The sequence below is a fragment of the Heterocephalus glaber genome, unplaced genomic scaffold (genome assembly GCF_053883595.1).
Source record: "Heterocephalus glaber isolate CG9 unplaced genomic scaffold, H.glaber_assembly_v1.0 deba00001543, whole genome shotgun sequence".
NCBI lineage: Eukaryota > Metazoa > Chordata > Mammalia > Rodentia > Bathyergidae > Heterocephalus > Heterocephalus glaber.
Window position 1 is genome coordinate 5,594,318 of NW_028258336.1, and position 19,175 is coordinate 5,613,492.

The following is a 19,175-nucleotide window of genomic DNA, read 5'->3' on the forward strand; positions in this document are numbered from 1 at the left end:
TTTTAAATTCTGACTATGTCATTTATTGCACTAATTTTGTGTGGTGGACCATATTTCCTAAACTTTCTATGCCAAATTTTCCATCTATAAAATGGGACTAATAGTAACATCGTTGTAGAAAGGATTAACTCAGTCAATATATAAATATCTAAGACCTTTAAGATGATGGCTGATTTGTAATAGACACCAATAAAATAAGCTGTTACTGTTTTCTTCATTTCCACATGAGGAAACTGAAGCTTAGAGAAGTAAAGTTTCATATTTAGGGCCATACCCATGATTACCGAGAGAACTGGATATCATGTATAGGTTGTAAATGTCTGAAGACCTCAGCCTTTATTGTTGAGCTCACTTGGAAAAAAAAGACAAATTTTCGGGCTTGAAGTAAGTGTATCAGATATCGTCTATCCATTTCTCCTGCTGTGATTTCCTTCTGCTCCCAAAAAGTTTGAACTGTATCATTACATTCCCTTGCCTTTTAGTTTTGCCAAAGGGTAGCCATGGCAGAAGGTCAGAGGGAGAGAAAAGTTACAGTAGAGGTATTTATTTTTCTCTTGATTTACTACCTGAATGACAGCTTTGGGCTGGATGTTTCATTTTGGTATTGTAGTTGTGATGGATCAGCAGACATGCTTAAAGCAAAATTTGTGATATATCAGATTTGGAGTGACTATTCTTTTATTCCTATGTAGCTGTAAAAATGTAGAAGGAATCATCTAGTATTTCAAAGAAGACCCACAAAAGCAGAATGGACTCCCAGGAGAAATGTAGACTGTAAGTCTAAGGGCTGCCTTGGATCTTTCCTTTTCTCTATCAAATTAGAAAAAATTTAGTCACTGAATTTCAGCCACTACAGCTATCAGTTCTGATTTTTCTCTATGTGGACAGAAAGTCATAATATTTTCCCTTAGGACTGAAGACTTTATTCCTTGGTCTGGGCTCTTACACTTCCTTTCTGTGGAAGTCAGATAAATTCCTTCTCCAACCAGAGTTGTGAGAATTCACAAAGTACAACATGTACATATTGCACCTTGAACTGCTTTGTAGATTCCTTAAAAAAACACCATTAGGCCAGAATCTTTATGAAGAAAAAGGTTCACTCATTAGCATTTTGCAGCTGCTGATATTTTATTATTCTTGACTAATTTAAATAAATTGGTACAAGTTATTGGAGCTAATGGATTAATGTGCTTTATTGTTGAGGATATGTAAAATGAACTGGTCCTTGTCTTAGCTCATGAATGATTTATCCTGCCATCAATCTATCAATAAATCAATCAAAAAATAAACCAATCAATAAACCAATCATCCTTCATTGAGAGTTTCTATCTTTGAGGGAAATATGAATATGATCTGATTATCTAATTAGGAGTGATGTCTTGAAAAAAAGAAGTAAAAATGATTTAAAACTTGCCCTGCTGTGACATTAATGAATGTACTTGGCTATTTGATTGAAAATCAGGATCATTAGTGTACCAAAAGGCAGCCTCAGGCCACTATTTAATATTTGGTCCTGGTTGTCCATTTTTAATATTTGTCCTAGGGGATAACTATACTTCCTTTTACCTTTCCTGATATATTTAGTGATAAAACTAACATAATATTTATGCAACGTCTATTGTCAAATGGAATGGAAGAGAAAATATAAAATACTATGTTTACAATTTGGGAGGATTTAATTTTGTTGTCTCTAAAATGGGAGAATTGGACTATCTATATATAATCCTTCAAGTCTCAATTTAGTAGCAATTATAGCCTCTTTCTAAGCATTTACTAGATGTAAGCAGTGTGTGAAACACTTTCTATGTATCATCTCATTTAATCTTCACAACTTCCCTGGGAAGGTATACTATTTTTTACTCCCATTTTGGACCTGACAAAACCAAAATTTAAGATTAACTTGCCTAAGAATACACAATAGCAAATCATGAATCTAAATTCTGTGACTTCAGCCTATCTCCCTGCTTCTTCTTGGGAGTCTGTCCTGGTTTTCGAGTTTACCTTATTAAACGCATTTGATCTGTCCCCAGATAATTATCTACTGCTCTTCATCTTTTACTTCTTTCAAACCATTTTCAAACCATTGCCTTTATTCAGTGGTAGAAGGTTTAGAATTGTGGCTTGTATAATTAATCTAGACTAGGGTTCCTGATATTTTAGTTGGGAAAATTCTCCTTGGGGGGTTGCTGTGTGCATTCTTGATGGTTAGAACTATCCCTGGCCTCTACTCACTAGGTATCAATAGAAAATCTTCTAGTTGTGATAATAAGAAAAATGTCTATAGAAGTTGCCAACTTCCTTCTGAAGGCAAAGTTTCCCCTATCTGAGAATCACTAAAATAGATCTTGACTATGGATTCATAATATACTTCCATTTATTTATATATTTATTTATTTTATTACATGAAGCACTTTGAACACTTGACCACTACAGGACTAGAATGCTGGTGAACTCACGGTTCAGAAACCTCCTTATTACATATTGTTAGAGTGATGATTGGATTATTGGAAACACACACACACAAGAATTAGATGGATGTAGCCAGGTTTTTGTCTTTTGAGACAAATTTGTTAACATTGGCCTATGACTTGGCTCCAGTGCACAGCACTGTTGCTATTTGACAAAGTATTTAGTTTCTTTGGGTCTCTGCTTATTTACCAAGTGAGAAAATGGCCAGTGATATCTCCAAGGTCCCTTTTTGCTGCAATAACTAATGACTTTATGTATAAATACTAAATAATTAAAAGGAAAATTACTTTTTTCTGAGAACAGTGTAGTGTGTGACAATGCAGCTGTTTATTCAATTGCTGTCGGGAGCCGATGGCTTGCAAGGAGTTAATGCAACTGGTGGAAAAGAGGAAGTGTGCGGGGGTGAGAATCTAAGTGCTGATGTACAGATAAGCTGGGGACAAAGGCTGCTGAGAATAGCCAGTTTTCCCAGCACCATTTATTGAAGATTTTCTTTTCCCCTTTGTGTATCTATAGCATCCTTATTAAATTATTAGTGTTTGTATATGCATGGATTGATTTCTGGATATTTTTATTCCGTTCTACTTGCCTGTATGTTATTGTTATTACAGTACTATACTGTTTGGATTTGTATAGCTTTGTAGTATAGCTTGATATCAGAGAGTATGATTTTGTTTTCGCTTAAGACATTTTTTTTTTTTACTATTTAGGGTCTTTTGTATTTCCATACAAACTTTAGGATTGTTTATTTTCTATTTATGTAAAAAATACTACTGGAATTAAACATTTATTTTCCTAAATAGTAAAGCACATTGTAGCACTAAGATTTTGATGTGATTGGTGCCTCATAGAGAGATGCGAGGTGGACGTTCTATTAACAACCAGTGTTTCTGTGTAGCACAAGGCTCTGATGACACTGGAGAGTGTGCCTTAAATTTTGAGAATCAAGCTAGGCATGGTGCCATGTTCCAGTAATCCCAGCACTCTGGGAGGCTGAGGCAGGAGGATTGTAACTCTGAGTACAATGTGGGCTAATGAATGACTTAAAAATCCTGTCTCAAAATGAAAACTAAAAAAGTACTAAAGATGTAGCTTAGTGCAAAGACCATGGATTCAATCCTCAGCACTGGAAAAAATAATTCTCAGGATCAGAAAATACGTTCATGTTCAATTCTGGAAGAAAGATTACTACACAGAATTCTGTTGATTGAACTCATGCAAGCTTTGCCAAAGGGGTGTGGTCACTCTTAAAGGATGTCTTAAGTTCTAAATGCCCAAAACATAACTGAGTAGATCTATAATATTTCTTTTTGTGTGTGAATTGATCAGTGGCACTATATTCACTCAGCTTCCCAAGCTGGAAAATTGAATGAATTACTTGATTTTTTCTCTTCTCAACAAAATATAAAAATAACAACTTTTAAATTTTTCTTACTTACTCTCAATGTGGCTCATTCATGTATTTAGTCCAGGCCACAATTACCACTTCCAGGGCTATTTCTATCAACTCCTAAAAATACTCCTAACCACAGTTCTTTCTTCTTAAATCCAGACTCTATCACAATCTTGTTCTTCAATCCATATGTAACTATGGTATTCTCATACCTGTGACCTCTTAGTGGTTTTACATTGCTTAATCTTAACCAGTGGTGGTCAGAAATATAGGAATATTTAGTCATCGGAAAAAATGCTATCTGCAAAATAGTTCCTAACAGGCTATTTATCATTTAGAAATATCTGGTTGAGAGCACAGAGAACCTGCCAAAATTTACATCACAGGTTCATTTTTTATTTTTGCCTTTTTTCCCTAATTCAAGCACAAAAATAACAGAAGGGTACTTTTATAAGGCAAATTTTTATTTTATTTTTTTATTTCTTGGTAAAAGGGTAGGAGGGATTCTGAAGTAGAAGGTCCTGGTCTAAATTACCAATTTGAACCGTCTACGGACAAGATCATCATCTGGTGGGAAATAGGTTGTCAAGTTGTGGAGTGTGTGAGAGTTAAAAAGTGGAATAAAGTTAGGAAAAGAGGAGAGCAAAGCTTAGGAAAATGGAAGATGAAACAAATAAGCATTAAGATGAGAGTAGACAACTTCCTAGAAAATGATCTTTTAAGAGGCATTAAACCTGTTACTGGTAGACTGGAAGGAAGGCTTCATTTCACTGATAAGGAACTGAGGTGCAGAAAAGTTAAATATCCTAGTCCTCACTGCATGGCAGTTAAGTGGCAAAATTAGAACATCATTTTGGCTGGCAGAATATGAATTTCTCAGAACATTTTACATCCTTCCTGTCAAGGTTGTCTTTGGTAGTAGAGTGGTGGTAGATTTGTGTCCTTTGAATTAATGTGGCATGCCAGAAAATGTAAGGAGATGTCATCTGGAAGGAACTTCTTATCAAAGAGATCAGTAGCACCATCACAGCATCAAGGGCAGGTTACCAATAGCTTTCCTGAAAGACTGTCAGCCATGCTTTCTCTGAGAGGGGACATGCCCCAGTCAGACTGATTTGCTGTTTCATGTCACAGGAGATGTAGAAGGAAATAAAAGCTTGCCACAGGGCTTGGAGTTCTGAGACAGATTGGTAAGGGGGCCAGAGTAAAAAGTAGAGGAAGTAATTACAACATGACCATCAGTTCCTTTGCTTGTAAGATAGCTCTGTTGTCAGAAATGATGTTGGCACGAGGAACCCAGGTTTTTTGCTGAAAATAGAGGGAAGTTTTGCTTTAAAAAGATTGAGGCCCTATCCAGAGACCCAGTGGTAGATGGGAAATAGAACCAATAGTCTAGAAAATAATTTATTGACATGTAAATAACACCTGTAAGCCTTATATGATTGGGATGTATTGCAGGATACCTCCAAAATCCCCACAGTATCCAATTTACTCTAACCTCTCACCTGTGTTGGTATTTCAGAGAGATTAACACTAAGGTCACTCAAAGCCCTAGAAGCTTAGTCTTTCTAGGTGAAGGTCATGTACCAGGTGGAGTGTACCAGGCAAGTACTTTATGGCTTTTTTTTCTGATCACTACCTTACCCTTCTCATATAAGTAGCATGTGAAAAAGAGAAAATTCTCTTGAGAAAAATTTGGTTTCATGTCATGGGAGATGTGGAAAGAAATAAAAACATGCCACAGAGGTTGCCAAATTTTCTCCTCCAGATTGCCTTGTCTGCACCATGACTTCTGTAAGACAGAAAAACAGCATCCCCAGCTCAGGGTTGCAGGGACTATGATGGTGACATTAGGGAAGAATTGGGGACTTTAGCTAGGGTGAAGAGCAAATAACAGAAGATAACAGTAGGGAAGTTCATTGGCCAGCTCCACCCCCCCCCCCCCGTCTCTTTCCTTCCCTCTCTCCCTCCCTCCCTTCCTTCCTTTACTTCTTTCTTTCACTGAGATTAAACTTGGAGTCTTTCATATGCTTGGCAAGTGCTCTACCACTAAACTATACCCCCAGCCCATGAGAATTTTCTCTCTCATCTGCTTTCCTTTACATGCGGGTGATTATACTGAAGAGAGACATCTACCTAGGAAAGATGGTGTTACATTGGGATATATGTAAAGCAGACTTGTCTGATAATGATGGAGTGGTCAAATCCAGATTGAGGCATGAGTGCAGAGCCTTGGAGTATGTGCCAGCCCTAAAACCTGCCGGGTATAACACATGACAGAAGACTGGTCTTGGTTCTTAACTATTAATAATTATTAATCAACGATTCTCATACCCTCAAGAAAAGTAGTATATGTGGAACAAATCAACATCAGCAACAACAAAACCTCCTGAATAGGTGCTTTTCTATCTTCCAGAAACATTATATGTTTTTTATACAGTCTTGAGATTATGTAAGTTGTTGTTAGCTGTATAATGAACATAGCCAATATCCTGGAAAATATAAAAGATTGATAAAATAAAGCAGAAGTAATTATTGTAAGAACAAGTGAAAAGGAACCATGGGAGATGACAAATAACATGGTGAAAATAAAAAGTAATGCAAAAGACAAAATAAATAGAATGGATTAGAACTGAGAAACTCTATGAGAACATATCTGGGAAGAATTAAGAGGTAGAATATTGAAGAGAAATGCTAAGAAAATAGAAGATAGATAAAAAGATCTCATAAGTATAATGTAGGAGAAGGAAAAAGCCACATCTAAGCACAGTATTTACTTAGTAAAATTTAAACACATAAACATAAAAGTTACTATAAGTTTCCAGAAAAAATTAGCTTCCATTTGACTTCTCAACAGTGACTGCAAGGCACTATAGTGTAATAATTTTTAAAATGTTGGAACAACTTTGAATTAGCATTTCATAACTAGCAAAACATCATTAAAATATGATAGCACAATAAGTAAATTTGTGGGTGTATGAGACCTCAGAAGACTTATTGTGCAAAGTAACTTTTCTGGAAGCATGCTTAGGGGAAATATTCTAACTACCAGGGAAATAAATCCAAAGGAACTGAAGAGGCCACTTAATTTGTGCCCCAGAAATTCAATTTCTGAATGTTTATTCAGGAAAATTGAAACATTTCACAGAAGGGCTTGTACACCAATATTCAGAGCAGCTGTATTCCTGATACTCAAAATACACTAGCCAAGTGTTCACCAACAGGTAAATAGATAATTTATGTTATATTCATAGAAAGAAATTATTCTTAGCAGATAAAAAGAGAGTGATACCATATGGATGAATCTCAAAACATGTGGAGCCAAAGAAGTCAGAAACAATAGTCTATATGTTTCCATTTATGTAATATTCTAGACAAAAGAAATTATGATGATAGCAGATCAAACATTGTATGGGGTTGAGTATATATCAATATAGATAAGGTTTACTAGGTCAGGAAATGAGATTCTCCTCCCCAATATTTATAGATCTTGGATTCAAAGAATGCATACAAAATACACAGGAAATACATATTTTTTCAAGAATACTCTACAGTTAAAAGTTGTACACATAGGGTTTTTGGAGGATATTTGCATTTCCATGCCTGAGGATCAATATTAAGCTTATTTTTAAAACTTTGTCCTGAACAGTAGTTTTACAAGTGTGGATGAGCATAACATTGAAGGCTTGTTCTTCAGTTTCCTGGAAGTTAAACTCCCAGTGTTCACGTTCTTATCTCCCATGTACAGAGCAGGGACTAAACCGCTTCACATACTTATGTTCTTACATAGTCATTCAGAAAGAGACCTTAACAAACTGCAAGCTCAAGCAACACAGGAGATCAAAATAACAACGGTTCAATACTCAGTGAAAGGAAGACCTCCACTGAAGAAGTCTTTTTTTTTTTTCTTGTTTCACACAGGGGACCAAAGGATACTCAGCTAAAAGAGAAGGAATTCTAACATAAGACTTAATAGCTTGGTATTCTGTTCAAGTCTGAGGAGAAATTTATACAATTGAAGCTTAAGAAATTTGAAGATTAAAATCAGTAACAACTTACACAATGTTTTAAAAAATCTACTTCAAGGTGTCGGTCTTTTATAAAACAAATAATATTAGATGTCCAGGAGATTTACTGAAGGATACACTGGGGAAGAATAGTGAGCAGAGAGAGCAGGAAGAGTCATTGGAGAGTCTCACACCACAATAAAAGTCTGACACCTATGCAAGGCAGGGGACAAGGGGAGGATGGAGTAGGAAGGCTGTGGGCTTAGGGAAATGCATGGCAGATGGAATTTCACATTGCCTGTTAGCAGAGATCTGTGTTGTTGGAGATTGTCCTGCTCTAGCGTGCTGCCATGCAGCCTGGAGGAAGCTGGTCTTAGCATGAAAGCTGCTATGGCCAAAACTGAGGGTTGCTGGAGAATCTCAGTTCATTACACTCCTCATGGCAGGTTCTCTTGAGAGATCTGAGCAGTGTAGCACCATTGCCTCCTATAATGGAGAAGACACTTAAACATGATTATTGTAAATACTTTTGTAAATATTTCCTATTAAAATCAAACCTTCTAAAACTCTCATTCATTCATAGTGTACTAATGGATGGACAATTTTTTTCCAAGAGCCAATTAACAGAAAATTGTGTATTAAAGAGTAATATCTTTTGGAACTTCATTATCCATAGGAACATGTTTTTAACTGAGTGGAGGTGATGGAGATTCATAATATAGCTACAGTCTCTCACTTGGTTCTCTTACTACCAAAACATTTCATTTTTAAATATCACACAGGCCTGCGGGTTTAGTTATAGCTTTGATGTCAACGTTACCATGATTTAATTAAGAATACGAGAGAAGTAGGGCCTATCAGTTGGCAATAAGCTAATAGAGGGAAGAGAATCAGCATTTATGATTATCATCATTGAAGGAGATGGGAAATTCCAGCTTTGTATATGTTGGAAAGTTAATATATTTTCATGTGTCAAAAATAGTGGCCTTGCAGACTCACAGACTTGCTTACTATGCTTATTTGTGTGGGGGAAAAAATAAGGATAAATTCTTTTCAAGTGAATGGATGCAGGCATCTATTTACATCTCATGCTTATGAAATTTGTCCTTTTATTTCTCACTGGATAAACACTAGAGTCCCTGACACAGTTGCACGAGGATACTGGAGTGCTGTGAGAAGTGTTCTTGTGTTGTGTTATTTCCCCTTCCAGAACTAGGCCCTAACTTTAAGTGAAAAATGCAGTGGAGCCAGGTATGGTATTACATGCCTGTAACAATCCCAGCACTGTGGGAGGCTGAGGTAGGAGGATTGCAAGTTCCAGCCCAGCCTGGGCAAGTTGGTGACTTAACAAGATCCTGTCTTTAAAAAAAAAAAAAAAAAAAAAAAAAAAAAATATATATATATATATATATATATATATATATATGCACACACACACACACACACGCACACACACATATATATATATATTAAAAAGAAAGAAAAGAAAGAGAGAAAGGCTGGTGGTGTAGCTTAATGCAGAGGCTCTGGGTTCAAACCCCGTTGCTGGGAGGGGTGCACAGCAGCACAGGGAGGTTTCATCACATCTGGCACACCTCCCACTCAGGCTTACTTAGGGTTTCCATGTATGGCAAAAAGTAAATCAGTGCAGTGGGAGAGGAGAAATACAATGCAGATTAGTGATGTTGTAGTTTCTTTTTCTCCACATTTGATAGTACTTAAATAAGGGAAATCTTTTACCTTGCAAATGTTCTTCTACTAGGTTGTGTATAATTTCAGGAAATTAAAAAACTTCTGTTTATGAATGGAGATTTAATTAGAGTAGTTGCAAAACAAGAACCTAATGGTTAGGAAAAGAGAGTTTTCTTTCCCATGGTAGCATAAATTCATTTTATGTATAGAACAACTCTTTATTTTGGTGTTAATTATGTTAAAGCTAGTAATCATTTATTCTTTCGAAATGATACAGAAAATACTTCTGTAATTTGTATCTCCTTTGGTGAACATCGAAGTTACATTGATTTGAGCTGTATTGCGCAGATTTTTTTTTCTTTTTCATAAAGGAGGGGGAAAACATAAGTAAAATAAATCACAATACTTTTACCTTTAAATGTTAACACCTAATTTTAAATTTGTACCAGTTAATGACTTTTTTTCTGCCACTTTCCTTTATATACATAAAAAATGTTAGTGTCGTTTTCGTGTGAGCTAGCAAAGTACTTCTAGAAATGGAAAGGAGAGGTTAGAGGGAAGGGGTTTCCCCTTACAGGAGACATTAAGTGGAAACAAGAGATTCAGTAGAGGGACTTTAAGTGCAAAGTGATGGATTAATATATCAGCCTCCTTATCTCTGACTGCTTAATCATTGTATAAAACTTACCTATGTTCACCCATAATTCTACTTGCTTCTTCTTCCTTGGCCTTCTCCAGTTAACTGTATGTTTATCTTTCTGAGGAATCTAAAGGTTATTTTGAATTAAGCTTAATAAGTGTGCAAGACTATATGTTAGTTATTGTGGAAGAATCAGATTAGATGTAATGTGTATATAATGTAAAACTTTGTAAATTTTCAAATTTCCTTTTTTTGTAATTAAAACTAGAGAAATGCAAAATAACAAACAAATAAAATGAAGATTATACAGCACCTGACCTGAAGACTTACAATTAAAAATCAATGGATAGTTCAGAATAATTTCTTAAAGATATGAAGCTTTGGTAATTTCAATCATGCTAATAGCTCTCTATCAATTCTGCATATTGCTAAAAATGTTATGCACATATGGTATGCATGGTTTAAGAATAATTAGCACTTAAAATAATAAGCTGAGTGACAAAATTACCCAATTAAAATGACTTTTATCTTTTACACAAGAAAATACATTAGTATATTAAAAAGAAATATTAATTTACTATGCGGTATTAAATACTATGTTACAATGAAGAATTTTTTAAACCACAAGATTACAGGATATAGGAAATCAATATATGTTCATCAAAATCTACAATATTATCTATAGTGTAATGAATAGTTTGAGTTATAATAATGACTTTGAATCCCTGAAAAAGTTATTTATAATGAGAGATTAAATAACATACATTATCAAACAATCTAAAACAATGAAAATTTCTTCTAAAATAATAGAAAAGTGAATGCTTTTTTGTTTCAAACTTAGTTTACTGTAAGTTAAATGTATCAGAATATTTCATCCCTTGCTAGTCTGAAAAATAGAGTTTTAGTAAGTATTTTTGGTTTTATTTTTATTTAATCAATATTTTATCTATCTGTAGTGTTAGCAACTTGAAGTCTAGTTAATATATAGTGAACAGTATAGTATAGTTGGCTCAATTACATTTTGTTTGTTTGTTTGTTTGTTACTGGGGATCGAACTCAGGACCTTGTGGTTTCGAGGCAGGCACCAGAAACACTGAGCTAAATCCCTGGCCCTCAATTAACTTTTTATACCCTTGTAATTATAGCATGCACAGAATTATCAGTCTTTTATTGAATTTCATTTTACAAATTTATTCAACATTTATTCCTCACAGGAGGCACATCAGCATGTCAATATTAATGGCTAGTGCACCTGGAGTAAAGGAAATTATAAAACATAGTGATGGTGGTGGTGGTTAGTGAGGTTTGAAAATATTTCACATTACCAACTTTCTGGGAACATGGTGGGACTGGCCTTCCTTACCTCCTTTACCATGAGATAGAGCCACAGAAATTGTTTTGGCCAATTAAATGAAAGCAGAAATGTCATGTGTCATTTTCAGGCATCAGCCTTAAAAGCTCGGATGTGGTTTCCATGCTTTCTGTCCAACACTTCAGTGACTGTCTAGGGAAGCATTGAAAAGAATATTCCACTAGGTTTGAGTCTCTGAATATGAAGACAGCCATCCTTCATCCCATGTTAGATGTAAACTGTGAGTCTCAAGTACATTTTTGTTGTAATAAGCTTCTAAGATTTTTTTTGGTACGAGGGATGGAACTCAGGACCTTGCACTTGTGAGGCAGGTGGCAGAACCACTGAGCTAAATTCCCAGCCTGATAAGCTTCTAAGACTATCTGGTTATCTGCTATTATAGAGTAATTTTGCTTGTTTCAAACTGAAATTGGTAATAATCATGAGATGCTGCCAAAACTGAAATCATGAATTTGCGACATTGACTTTGAGACTGAGTAGTGAAGAAAGTCCTATTAGAGGCTGGAAGGATAAGTTATAGATATCAAAATATTTGGGAAATCTCTTGCTTGTTGTTTTTGTAGGACAGATTGTTATGGTTTAGCTCTAAACTGTCCCCTGAAGTCTCACATGTTCAGAGGTGGGGCCTTTGGAAAGGGACCGGATCATGAAAGCACAGTACTCATCAGTGGATTGACCCACTGATAGTTCATAGCTGAATATGGTATTAGGAGGTGGGGCCTGACTGGAAAATGTCTATAACTCTGGATGTGCTTTAGAAGAGTACATCTCCCTCCCTGGGTTCTTCCTCCTCTCTCTCTCCCCCTGGGTCTTCCTCCTTTCTCTCTCTCTCTCTCTCTCTCTCTCTCTCTCTCTCTCTCTCTCTCTCCCCCCTCCCTTTCTCCCTCTCTCTCTCTCTCTCTCTCTACTTTTTTGGCTGCCATGAGGTAAGCAGCTTTCTTTGCCATGCTCTCATACCATGCTGCTTCTACCTTGAAGACAATCATGGATGGAATTCTACAAACTGTGAGCCAAATTAAATCTCTCCTCTTTTTCAGTTGTGATGTTGAGCATTTTGACCCAGTAAGAGGAAAGTTGGCTAATACACAGATCATACATCCAATGAATGAATTTATAGCTCTAGAGAAACAGGGTGGAAAATAGAACATTAGTAGTTTGTGTATCTACTTTCCACTGCATTTAACAAGATACTACAAGGAACAGATAAGCTTTAAAAGGAATTGGCCAGTATTTGAAAAAATAGTGAAAAGAAATGGAAGGAATCCAGAAATTCAGGGACTTTTGGGTATAGACCATGCAATTTCTTCTTCTTTTTTTTTTTTGATACTGGGGGTCAAACTCGGGTCCTTGCAGTTGTGAGGCAGGCACTGGAACCACTGAGCTAAATCCCCAGCCCAGACCATGCAATTTCTTCACAACTCCAACCAATAAAACAGAAAAATAAAATGGCCTTTGAACAACAAAGTCTGACAGAAATGGCCTTAAGGCAAGAATCAAATCAAATGTATAAATGTAAAAAACCATTGCTTGAAACTCTGAGTGGATTGAGGTATTCCAGAACAAAGATCAAATTAGATTTGTGGGACACAGACAAAATTACTCATGAGACATGAAAGTATAACTCTTATCCAGAAATTAACCTAATGAAAAAAGGAGAGAAATATGTGAGAGAGCAAATAAAAACAGCAGATTTAAGAACTATGGAACTAAAAAGAATTAAGATTTGTTATGTATGTGTACTAACTCCCCACAGTGAATATAACCATTGAGTACTGCAAATATGTACTAATAAAAATTTAAAAATAAATTTTAAAAAATATGTCTACAAAAGAACTATAGATGTGGCTGGAGACACAGGGATCTGATGAGTCAAATTAATAAAAATAGCTGTGTATTTAATGTTTTTAAAAAGTCACTAAATCTAGATGAAATGTAGCCAATGATCTGTGAGTAGGAAGCTATCTGAGAAAGTTGTCATCTCCTAAGGAATACATTCTCTAATATTTATTTCAGCTACAAATATAGAGTATAAAGGAAGAGGATAATCTCTCAGAGAGCAGAATCCCAGGCCAGAGAACCAGAATTATGGTTGATCTACAAACATTCCCAGCCCTTAGGATAAAGAGTTCCCAAATGTCTACCCAGTGGGATTTGGGATTTTTTAGAGGAAAAATATTTTGTGTGTTTTATGATGGACACATGGTTTGAGGATTTCCTAATCCCTTTCCGCTATTATATAATTGATTGCAGTGGACAGATAAACTTTCTTTTATGTATACTTCTATAGAACAAAAGAAGTTGCATAGCACCTAATAAGAGCACATCATCCTAGATTCTGGATTTTGAATTTGATGCTAGTTATGGACAAGACTACTGGATTATCTCCTTTGTAAATAGGATTAAATATATTTTATGAATGAAAAAATGAGGGAATCAAATTTTTGGTGTTCAGAAAGATAGAATGTGGTATGTATTAGTGCTTTTCATAAAATGTTCTCTCCATATTCCAGCATGGGGTAGGATTATATTTTCTTATCCACTACAAAGTTAACAATGACTTTATGATGTCTTTTGACCAATGAAATGCAAGCAGAATTGGCATGTGTAACTTCTTGGCACAAGTTTTATAAACTAATTCAGGATTTGTTACATTCTTTTCCTACTCCTGTCTGTTTGTGGAAACAAATATTGAAATCAAACTTCAATCACTTGAAGTGAATGCTATGAGCTGAATTGTGCCCCCTCCAATTCATAAGTTGAAGCCCCAATATTCAGTGTGCCTGCATTTGGAGTAGGAATGTACCTAAGATTAAATGAAACCATAAATGTGAGTCCCTGATTTGATGGGATTAGTATCATTTTAAGAAACACCAAAGCATTTATTTTCTTTCTCCATAACATGAAGATAGTGTGAAGGTGGTCATCTGCAAACCAGGAAGGGAGCCCTCAGCAGAATTCAACCTTTGTTGGCACCCTAGACTTGGACTTTCAGTATTTCAGTCTATTGTCTTTTATTGTGGTGGTACGAGCTGTATAGTGCTCACAGGGAACATAGTGAGCAAATTCTCTTCCATTCCATAATAAATGTACATTAAGAGCATGAAATAAACCTGCTGTGATAGGCCACTAAGATTCATATACCACACTAAGTTTTTGACATCTCCTTTTGGATACTTGACAAGTAACTCAAAGTTAAAATATCTTAAACTGAAAATTTAACTCCCATACCTTCTATTCTCACCCTTTCATATTTTTAATAGTACTTAATATTATGATAGTACAAAATAATGGTATAACCCACCTGGTGGCTCAAACTAGAAGCCCAGGAGCATCCTTGGTTCCTTGGTATCTCTTTTTTCCCATCAGAAATCCATTGTCAAGTTCTGTTAAATCTGTCTTCTAAAAATACATTGAATTCACCTAATTTTCTCAATTTCCATAGCTCCCATCTAGAAAAATCACCATTACTTCTTTTTTTTTTCTTAAATTCTTTTATTGGTACATTTTAGGTATACAACACAACTACATTTCTCATTGGGAACTTGTACCTTTACATGATGCATCTTGGTTCTTATTTTTTCCCCATTCCTAGCCCACCCTTCCCTACTTACAAAGACTTTATTTCCATTTTTTTCCATTTCTCATCATTTTTCCTTTCCCTTCTTTCCTTTCCCCTGCCCCTCCCACTACCCCTACCCCTTTGGACCTTTTCTTCCTATTTTGCATTATCGATTATTTTTGCATGGACTCCTACAGTAACGTGGAAACTGTCTTTCCCACTTCTACTCCTTTCTTTGTCCAATATATTCTTTGTAAGTAAATAGAGTTCTGTATAAAACAAGCATCAATCACTATCATGATTAAAAGGCTTCAATGATTTCCTATTATGCTTTACTAAAAGTACAGTTTACTATGAACCATGCATATTTCATCAATCTCATTTCTTGTCACTCTTTCTTCTCCATTTTAATTCATTATTTTTTTTAATCAGTCCTTTGAATATGCCAATAACTTCTTGGTCATAAGTTTTTCCTAAGTAATAATGATTCTAAGAGTGTCATTAACAACAATATCAGTAACTAATATTTATTGAATATTTACTAGGTCCCAGGCACTTTCCTATGCACTATACACATGTTAATTCATTTAGCAGACCAATGAAATATACACTACTACAATTATCTCTTATGTAGATAAGAAAATCAAGGCACAAAGAAATGTCTGAAGTCATTCTCTAATAATTGTTGAAACCAAAATTTGAACTTAGTCTTACTTTCTAAAAATTTTTTGGGGGGAGAGGGTCAAAGAATATATTTTTCTTTCATTGTGATTTTTTTTTATTAGTATATGTTTGCAATAAATAATGATTATATTCCTCCTCGGGAGTTGGTACATGCACATAATAATGCTAATTATTCTTTCATCTAATATGTCCTAATTCTTCTTTTATCTCCTTCCTCCCTTCTTCTTTCCCCTCCCTCCCTCACCCAAGTCTTGGTCTCCTTCCCTTTTGCGAATGACCTATCTCCCTATTTTCTACTATCTATCTTTTATTTTGCTCTTTGTTTATATTTTGTGTTTCTCCTATAAGATAAAGCATGTGATATTAAAGCTTGGAACATAGTGTTTGACTTAATATTATGGTCTCAAAGTGCATTCATTTTTCTACAAACGGCTAAAGTTTATCCTTCTTTATGGCAAAGGAGTACTCCATTGTGTCTAAATACCACATTTTCTTTATCCACTCATCTGTTGATGGACATATATGTCACTTTCAAGATTTAGCTATTTTGAATTGTGCTGCTATAAATGTGAGTATGCATGTGTCATTTTAATGCTACATCTTTGTCTCTAACTCTTTCAGGAAGATTTCTAGAAGACGAATAGCTGGGTTGAGTGGAATTTCTATTTTCAGTTTTTTGAGAAATCTCCATACTGATTTCCCTGTGATCTATCCCAGTGCACAGTGACACTTTCCTTCTTAAATATTAATTCTGTTCCTTCGTATTTTTCCATATGGATAACTTTTCTCACCATTTAATCCCAGTTTAAATGTCATCTTTTGAGAGGGCTCACTGTACCCAGACGGGCTTTATCATCTTCTATCATAGCAGTAAGTTTCCTTCATGGTGTATTCCACCAGTTGCAGTTGTATATTTGTTATTTGTTTGTTTATTTATTTATTTATTTAGAGTTTAAAGTTTGGTAAATTTTTTCTGCTTAGGGTCAGAGAATAGACAATTTAAACATTTGGGCAATATTTTCTTCATTGCCATTGCTGAACACAGGTAATATAAGGTTGAGGTCCCATAATATATGTTTGAGGTCCCATAGAATTTCATCATGAAACCAGGTCAGGGGCCAAATTTGAACCATTGACAATTTTATTTTTCAACCATGGCCTAGCCCAGTGGTGGCAAACCTATGGCACACATGCCACAGTCAGTTGTTATCATTGAATGTTCTAAAAGGTTCACCATCATTGGCCTACCCCTCTATTAGACTGTAAGTGCTAAGAAGTTTGGAAATAAAAATTACTTTGTTTATGAAGTATTCCAGATTCCAAACTAGAACCTGGCACATGACAGTTATTTAGCTCTTATCTTCTGAATGAATGGATGATAAGAAAGGTAGCCTCCTATTCTCCCTTTGAAAGAGGCAGCAATTATCTAGTCATGGTGGCATATACTTATAGTCCTATGGGAGGCTCAGGCAGGAAGATCACAGATTCAAGTCCAGCCTGAGTAATTTAGTGACTCAGTGAATAGGTCCTAGGTTCAAATCCCAGTACCGTAGGGGAAAAAATAGGACTGATTCAACTTCCACACAAAAAATTTGACATTCACATCTCATCTGACTTTATTTTAGAAATAAGTTGACATACCAATATAAAGAAGAGGACGTGACAGGAAAAATTAGACAAAAAGGAAGGAGAGAAAGAGCCCAGAAAACTTTATCAAGATAGGGTATCAGCACCTCTTCCTCTTTTCTATATTAAAATTAAATTGGCCGTAATAGTCATTAAAAGCTGAGTCAATTCTGAACAATTGAAGTGGATTTCCTTATGATTGTATGATTTTATTAGAATCCTTTTTAGCCTTGAGATTTTTCTTTTGTCTACTGCATATTTACTTTTGGACAAATGAAAATCATTGACATCTTGGAGGCAGGAAAGCAGATGCATCTGCGCAAGGAGAAGAAAGTGTATGATGAATTTTCTGAAGAATCAGTACAATAAAATGTGTTTATTAACATCATGTTCTGATAGTATCTCATCAACATCCAAATAATCTGTTACTAGTGGGTTTGGTGAATAATTTTTCCCCTTCCTATGGTAAGGATTCTTCTGGAACACATAATGAACAGCAGTTGTTAATGTCTGAGGAAATCTCCTTTTAAATATTCAGGAACCATAGGAGGCAAATAGAATTTAGGAATAATTACAAGTTCACAAAATCTTACAAATTTAGCATACTGGATCCTTCAAAGAATTAGGAAAAAATAATCTGAACGCTTAATCAATAAATATTTATTGAGAGTATTATGTACAAGTCATTGAGGAAAAGAGGGCAGCATTTACAATAATTTTCCAATATTTTTCAGTTGCAATAGATTTTTAATTGGCTAGTTTGGAAATATGTTTCTCTCCATTTCTAAAAGTAATTTAACCTATACATAATTATCCATGTAAAAGTTAGCAAAAATTTGCTTCATTTGTAACTTCATGAACTCTATCTCACATGAAATTAAAATGAAGAGGGTCAAATTAGGTGTCGATACTGTATTTTGGATAATATCTTAGATCTATATGTGAGAGAAATGAATAATATGAATCCCCTGACCTCCAACCAGAATTCTGACTTGGCCTGATTTGTTCTCTTCTCTTACTTTATTCTTCAAAAATTCTTTGCTAGCAGATTAGACATTCTAAGTTTTTGTTGATATAAACTCAGGAGAAGAATACATATGTGGTTAAGAACTTGCTAAATTAGTTTGGGAAAGAAGGGTAAGGGAGAAGCAGAGATGTTTATGAGACATAGGTGGGAAAGAAAAAGGTAAAAGTTTTAAAAAGATTAATGCATATGTGCAAAGTTTTGAGAAATACAAATAAAAGTTCAAGCTATTTTAAAATCTTATTTATTTATTTATTTATTTACTTACTTTTTACTGGTTGGACTTTTCTTTCTTTGGTCAAGGTACAGCCAGGGATTTTGGTATCATGCACACAAGGGTCACAGCCTTATACCTTCAGAAGCAGAAGGCTGCCCTTTTTCTTATGTCATCTCCATCACTGTGGTGGGTGGATATATGACTCACACAACATGACATGTTCACAGTGCATCACAGAGGTGTCACAGATGCATGCCTTTTTAACTTCTATCTAGAGTCAAAAGTTTCTGATATAGCTTTAAAAAAGAATGGCAACAAAAGGAAGCTTCTCATGTGTGCGAAAATCTCACAAATTGTAAGATTGCATTTAACATAGTTCTTTGCCTCTCTAGTATGTTTTAGATTGAGTGATTGAAATATGAAAAGCTTCCATATTTATAGAAGGCAGAATGATATAAAGTGATACTAATCATTGAGTTTCATGCCAATTTC